The following is a 7,978-nucleotide window of genomic DNA, read 5'->3' on the forward strand; positions in this document are numbered from 1 at the left end:
GACAGTCCTTCTTGAAATGACCCGGCTGTCCACAACCATAACAGTTCTTACCACCATTAGCATTGTTCGTGTTGCTTGCAGTGCTGTTGTTGTTGGTGTTGCCGTTGAGATTAACCTTGCAATCTTTTGACAAATGACCAAACTTCTTACAACTGTCACAATTTAGAACAGAACAATTTCCAGTATGATGCTTGCCACACTTCTGACATTGTGGCTTTTTGCCCTTATACCCGGAGTTAGTTCCTGTGGTTCCAGTGTCATTACGGTAAGAATCTTGTTTTTTGAACGGCTGTTGATTAAAATTCTTGTCCTGACCACCGTTCCACTTCCTTTTACCATCGTTTGACTTATTATCATTCACTGTAGTGCCCTTCCCTCTCTGGGCAATCTGATCCAACAGCAAACTAGCCATGTCAATAGCTTCCTGCACATTTGCGGGTTTTGAAGTAGTGACCCCGCCTTGAATGTTCTCACTCAGACCTTCAATGTACAGTTCTACCTTACGCCTTTCCGGAGTAACCATATCAGGACACATTAACGCCAACTCAAAGAACCTCTTGTTATAGGCGGTGAGATCGTTGCCTACTAATTTCAGCTCTCGGTACTCGCGTTGCATTTTCTTAACCTCGTTCCTCGAACAATACTCCTCGATCATTCTTTGCTTCAGAGTGTCCCAAGGTAGGGCATAAGCCTGATCACGACCCAGGGATTGAGCATAGTTGTTCCACCAGGTGAGCGCACTGTCTGCCAGTGCGCCCATTGCAAAGCCTACCCTGTCGTTATCATTACAACCACTAATGCTGAAAACCGATTCGAGCTTCTCAAACCACCTAGTGAGACCAACTGGTCCCTCGGTTCCATTGAAAGAATGCGGGTTGCAACTAGTGAACTTTTTGTAAGAACATCCATTACGGCCTTGTGTGCCATTTCCATTAGTGTTGCTAGAGCCACCACGATCATTACTGTTTCGAGCGTTGTTGAATTCTCTCAGTAGTTCAGCTCTTTCAGCCGCGATTCCTTCGGCGACCATTCTCCTGATTTGGGCAGCGGTTTATTCCTCCGGAGGCATCTTCAACGCAGAAAAACACACCAGGTCAGTGTCAAAACAACGCTATATGTGAAAATATACTAGCAACGAGTGTTGAAGACTAGTAAATAATAGTACGAAAAGATTCGCTAGTAGTGAGAAGTAGTGTAAGTAGTGATAGTAGTGTTAGTAGTAACACTAGTAGTAGTAGTAGTAGTGGTATTAGTGTTATGTAGTGATAGTAGTAACACTAAGTAGTAACGTTAATGGCAATAGTAGTAGTATAACATAACATAAGTATTATGATCATACAAGTTACTAAATACAGAATATTACCACATGCAATAAAAGATAATAGTTACCAATAGCATAATCCACCATTAATATAAGTATAATCCAAGAGTGATAAACCAAATTCCAAAGTAGTAAACCAAATAATAAACATAATGTGCTAATAGCCCAGTTTATAACACCCGGTAAGTTTTATATAATCAATTAAAGAAGGTATGGCGGATGAAAAAGGAAAAGAAGCTCATGGTCAACGACCCTTCACTTCCTCTTCTGTCGGGTACGGAAGGCAGGTCCATCATTCCTTGGCCTATTATGTTCCGCCTCTAATGCAGCAAACCTGGCAGTTAAGGCTGCTATCAATCTCGCCATCTCAACGAACCTTACTTCAGCCTCGTACGTATAAGTATTTATACCTGTAACTCTTTCCTCCATCCTCTCTAGATCATCGGGGTGCGGATATGTCCTAGCAATATCGCTCAAGGTGTTAACACGGTCAGCAATATCCCTGTTACGGTTAGTATGAACCAAATCCAATGCATAAAGGTTCACGGGATGGTTAGGTATCCGATGCGGAGCAGGTGCTGGTGCTGATGCTGGAGCATTCACCTCAGCCACACTGGAGTCGCTGTCACTGCTTCCTGAATCCTGTGACATCTAACTCATAGTACAAGAACACAAACAAAACAGATTAGTCAAGTAAATAACGTTAGTCACAAAGTACTCATGTAATGACTAAGTCCCGATCATAATCTAGACTCATCAAGGCGTCCTAATGACTAAATCAGACACACTAATGCAAGTCCTAGTTTCCCTACAAACCATTAGCTCTGATACCAACTATAACACCCCGCCAAAATACCATCTGACGGCGTGTTAATTCCGGTCCCACAGTTAACAGTTACGCCCTCTATATGAGACGTTTAAAGCAATCGCATTTAATTTTATTTCAAAAACAAAAGTCAGAAATCCCAAAATAGAAACACTGTTGTGATCATAACCACAAGCCAACAATATTTAAACAGTTATAAAAGTTTTAAATGCGAAAGTAAATAATGTTCTTTAAAAATCAAATGCTGACTCCACGGCCAGACATGCAGCAAACACAGCGGAAGCATACCTCTTAAGGACCTGAGAATAACAACACGCAAAAACAGGTCAACAAATAATGTTGGTGAATCTACAGGTTTAAAATAATGTAACAGTATCTGAAAAACAGTTATCAGAAAAATAGTTTAGTTTCATTGACCACAAGATTCTATCGCAAGCATAAACCGAGCACCTGAATACTAGCAAAGACCCGAGTATAGAAACCACTATACCCACCTTACCTTGTAAAATGTTATACACTGTTCAGATGTATTAAATGTTCAATGTAAATGCACCACTGCTTTTATAGTGGGTGAGGTTGTCAACCTAACGGATCCGTCAATCTAAATTGTGCCTACCAAATGGTATTAAAAGTATTCAAGCTAGAGGCTTTTTGAACAAACTCAATATGCATATGTGTAGTACTCATGTTAATATAAAGCATTTGAAAATGTAAATATAACAGCGTGTATTCTCATCCCTGAAAACATGTAAAAAGCGGGACTGTAGACTCACCTTTGAATAAGCTCGGAATGAAAGACAAATGACTTGTACGGTTTAGACCCGAGTAATGTAACCTAAGTATATGTATGTAGGTTGGTCAATATATGTATCTTATATAAGTGTGGTTTCATAGTTTACGTTGTCTTATTGCTCGACTCGACGCGATTTAAAGTAAAAGTCAACTATATCATGCAAGTCAAACAAAGTCAACCGAAGTCAAACTGAAAGTCAAACTTGGTCAATGTGGTCAAATAAAGTCAACATCAGTAGGTTCATGTCAAATATTGGTCAACATGTCAAAACTAAGTCATACAATACGTTTTAGGTCATGAATAATCATTTTCACAATTTCAGTTTATCGTTATGCACCAAATTTACGAACACGTAGCACACTTAGCACAATATCTCACAGTACAAAATTCAAGTAAATATGAAAAACTCCAGATCATAATTAGACTCAAAATCAATTCCAAAAAGTCCAGCCAGGGACTCATACGACAATAAAAAGTCAGGAATCAGAAGGAATACATTTGGGGTTTGCCCAGTCAGTTTCTGACCGCCCACTAATTTTATTTCGGCTATAACCGGAGTTAGGAACATGAAATTGTTACAAGACCAGTGGCCATAGTTCAAGGACAAATCAAAGTAACACATATAAAAAATCTAGCCACTTTTTTTTAGCCAATTGATACAACTTATTCGTGCAAGTTAATCATTCAGTTTTCAACTCAAATCAGAATTCACATAAAGTATGGCTCTATTGTACCCAATGCATAAGGTTTCAGAGATTGACATAAACTAACAATAAGTCACATATCATATTAAGTTTCATTTTCCAGAAGCATACATGCTCAATCAATATAAAAATTCACAAAGTACAAAACCATGTTCAATTTACAGATTCGATTCCCATTTCGTTAGTCACATTCGCATACGAATATCCGAAGATCTAGATACAATTAGCCTATGATATCTACATGAAAGATGAATTAATTTTTGTCTACTTTTCATATATACAAAGCTTAAATCACAGAAGTTAACACATTTTATCATACAAGGTTATTTTCATGCAAATGCTGTATAAAACTACATTTACACTAATTCTAGCATATCTCGCGCTATACATAAGCAAACAACATGATATCCTAGTCTAAATTGAGTGTTTTTAAATTATATTTCCATTGGTATAAGTCTCACATGCCAATTCGTTTTCTATCAATACCAGATTTCTGATCAAGCAACAAAAACACAACGATAATTCAAATCGACATAACTTAATCATACGGAAACGAAATCAAGCGAATCCAAAGCCTAAACTCAATAGTTTTTCGCAAGGAATCTGATTATAAGATAATAATTAAAATTTGAAAAACTTAATTTTTCTGATCAAACAAATACAAATTCATTTTTAAACCCTAGCGCATCAAACAATCAAAATAACAATTACAATTAACACGTACGCGTATAGACTTGAGCAATTGACAACATAACTATGAAACTTTATAAAAATCAGATTTTTAAGAATTAGGGTTCATGCAATTATACCTTTGATCACAAAATTGTTTATACCAATGGATAGAGAACGAGGAGATGAACGCGATTCGTGTATAACACTTTTGCTAATTTTGAAAGATGAAGGTATGGTGGTGATGGTGTTGGTCGATGATGGAGGGAGCCAGGGAGGGAGATGACTGCGTAATTTTTCTTGTGAGGGGATTATGATTAAATTAGGTTTAACACAAGCCTTAAATAACTAGCCCTAATTATCCTAAATTGCACATAAGTCCTCCAAGTAGTAAAAATTAAACATAAAAGGGGGAAGGGAGGGGGTTCGACTGAATGGGGCCCACCATGGGTTCCCGGGCTCTCGTTTTGTAATCTCGTGTATTCGTGGTCCGTTTTAAGTGTCGTTTTGTCGTACCGAAGGCCCGGAACGCTAATCCGATCGTTAAACGCAACCAATCGCTTAATTTATTAAAATCCCAATAAATTAAATATTTTAAAAACTTAATAATTAATTAAATTAATTATTAAAATAAACCCGAGCGTTTCGCTGCTCAAAAAGCTATTATCAAAATCGCATCGTTTTTACGAGATATTTATTTGAATTAATATCAACCCATATCAATTATTAAAACCCTCCAAAGGTCAAGTACTCATTTAATACACGTAAACACATAAAAGTTAAATAATCGCCGTTAAATAAACTAACAGAAGGTTAACGAAAGTAACGGAAAAATCAGGGTTGTTACACAGTATCCGGATGAAAATCAACAACTGGACCATCTCTCAGAGAAGCCCAAATATGTTTAGCTTTCTCACCCTTATAGTCTATGTACTGAGTAATACGATGAAGCCACTGAGTGTACTTGCCATCAAACAACACTGGAGGACGGGAATCTGATCCAATGATAAGAGTATCTTGAGTAGACATCTTAAATTGAGGTAGATTCAGTATAGATTCGGTATTAAACACAATCTATGATCAGGGTTCAGTATAAAATCTAACAAGAATGTCAGATTCGGTAAAAGATTCGGTACAATAGCAGATTCGGTAAGTGGTTCGGTACTGTAGCAGATTCGGTAACAATTCGGTAAACCAGATTCTGTATGAGAAACTGATAAGAATCACAAGTAACGCACTTAAATTCGGTATGGATTTGGTAACCACACAACTTGAAGCTTCAGTACACTTAAAACCAAAGAATTAAGTGAAACCGAGATTCTGATTCGGTAAATGACTCCGTAGTCAAATTCTGTAAAATAATATGTGTAAACTCAATCCAATTCCCTTGAATTAGATTTGATAACCTTGCTGCACAAGAAAACAAGTTAGTAACAAACAGAATATCAATGATACCGAAGATTCAGGATACCGAATGTCAACTGTAGTAGTTGACAATACCGAGTCTAAGTCTAAAACTTAGAAATATAACAGAATCCTTTCACAAACCACACCAATTAGGTGCGTATGAACAAACCGAATGTGATAGAATCACAAACACACCACAATCTGTAACACTTAAGATGAAATTCAAGTAATGAAGCAGATTCGGTATGACAGTTACGATACTGAGTGTTGATCAAATCTTCAAAACTTGAAGAATTGAAGAAATTGAACCGACAGAAATGTGATTTAACACCTCACGAACACAACTGAATCTTTAAATCTTCACAAAACACCAGAATCAAGCTTGAATTAAGCAATACCGAGAGTTTTAGCCACAAACTCTAAAAATCAACTTGATTCTCCATAATTGAAGTTAAAAAGCTGTAATGATGATCGAAGCTCTTTCTAATAGACCTAATACACCTTCGCTGAACTTATCACAAGAATCTGAACGTCAGATTATCAAATTCGATAATACCGAATCTGATTCATTTTACCGAGAGTATTCAGATTCTGTAATCTACAATCTCTGGATCGATATAGTGATGTAGAATCACTTCCTGGAAGCTCTGATACCAAATGATAGGTCAGATCATGTTGAGATTGAGAGAAAAGATAAGATAGAGTGATATTCGGTATATAGGAAGAAGACTCGATATGAGAGAAAATCGGTAAAATTACATTCCACAGCTTCTAGAATTCGGTTACAATGCAATGGCTATCTAATTAGGACTACTTAGGTTCCTTATATAGCCCTCTTCTAAGGAACCTTCATTTAACGCTTAATTCACATTAACACTATACAACTTCGGGGTCCTAACACCTATAAAAAGGTAAACAACGAGAGGGTAAGAAAAGCTTAGTGAGTACAATAATTATACATATGCATATATAATCTATCTACTTGCATTCGCTTACTCAATACCATATACGAACTAGCAACTTCGACAACTATGCAAACATTATGCATAAACCAAGATCCGCAATTTACCACAAGCTAGCGACAATGAACGAATATAGTTCACAATTAAAAATGCTAATATAAAATTTATACAACCATGGTTAACCAATCGTACGAAGGAATGATACTCGCATTTCCCATCGGTGTTCATAACAACCATTAGTGTACAACATCATAAATCACTAACCCTTGGACAACGCATATCCGTTCACAATTCGTTAGGGTACAACGTATATACCACTAGTTTGGACAACGCATATCCATTCATAATTCGTTAGAGTACAACGCATATACAACTAACTTGGACAACGCATATCCATTCATAACTCGTTAGATTACAACGCATATCAAACTAACTTGGACAACGCATATCCATTTATAATCCGTTAGAGTACAACACATATACAATTAACTTGGACAACGCATATCCATTCATACAAATAAACACATCATATAATTACATGTATACTTATCCCACTCACCTTACGCCTTCGGTGAATCGATAACCAAGTTCGCAACTTCAAGGTAACGTACCTATTACATTATGTATACAATTAATTAATCACACAATCAAGTTGGTCAACCAACTCACTCAACATCCTAGAGTCATTTTGACCCATGGTGCAATTCCGACCCATTTGCACACTTAACCCAAATATTGGGTCAACTTCGCCAAAAACCCTAACTCTAGCCGTTTTTGGTCTTAATACACATATAATCACAATGTTATCGCATTTTAGCCTTAACAAGACAACTTAGGTCATCAAAGACCCGTTTTACCCATTCGAGGTTTCCACACCCATTCGGGTCACCACATACCCAAATAACACCCACTTACATAAAAATTTAGGTGTGCTAGTAGTTAACTAACCAATTTAAGACTCATAAACACATTTAGCATTTCAAAACCCTAGGTTAGTCATCCTTTGAGTCTTCATGACCCAAACTTACCCAAAATCCCCAAATCACTAACAAATAGGTTTTATACACATCACTAACCCAAACCCTAACCCTTAAACAATTAATAGTAAGGAAATCAACGTTAAGACTTACCACTACAATCAAAATGTAGCTAGTGAGGAGATGAACAACTTTAATGCTCGAGCTCTAACCCGAAACAAGCTTCTTCTACTTCGATTTGAGCTTTCTCACACTTGAATCACTCACTCTCTCTCTCTCTCTAGAATTTAAGTGGAAGAGGTTTGGTGGTTGTAAATGG

This window comes from Rutidosis leptorrhynchoides, chromosome 9 (genome assembly GCF_046630445.1).
Source record: "Rutidosis leptorrhynchoides isolate AG116_Rl617_1_P2 chromosome 9, CSIRO_AGI_Rlap_v1, whole genome shotgun sequence".
Classification (NCBI taxonomy): domain Eukaryota; kingdom Viridiplantae; phylum Streptophyta; class Magnoliopsida; order Asterales; family Asteraceae; genus Rutidosis; species Rutidosis leptorrhynchoides.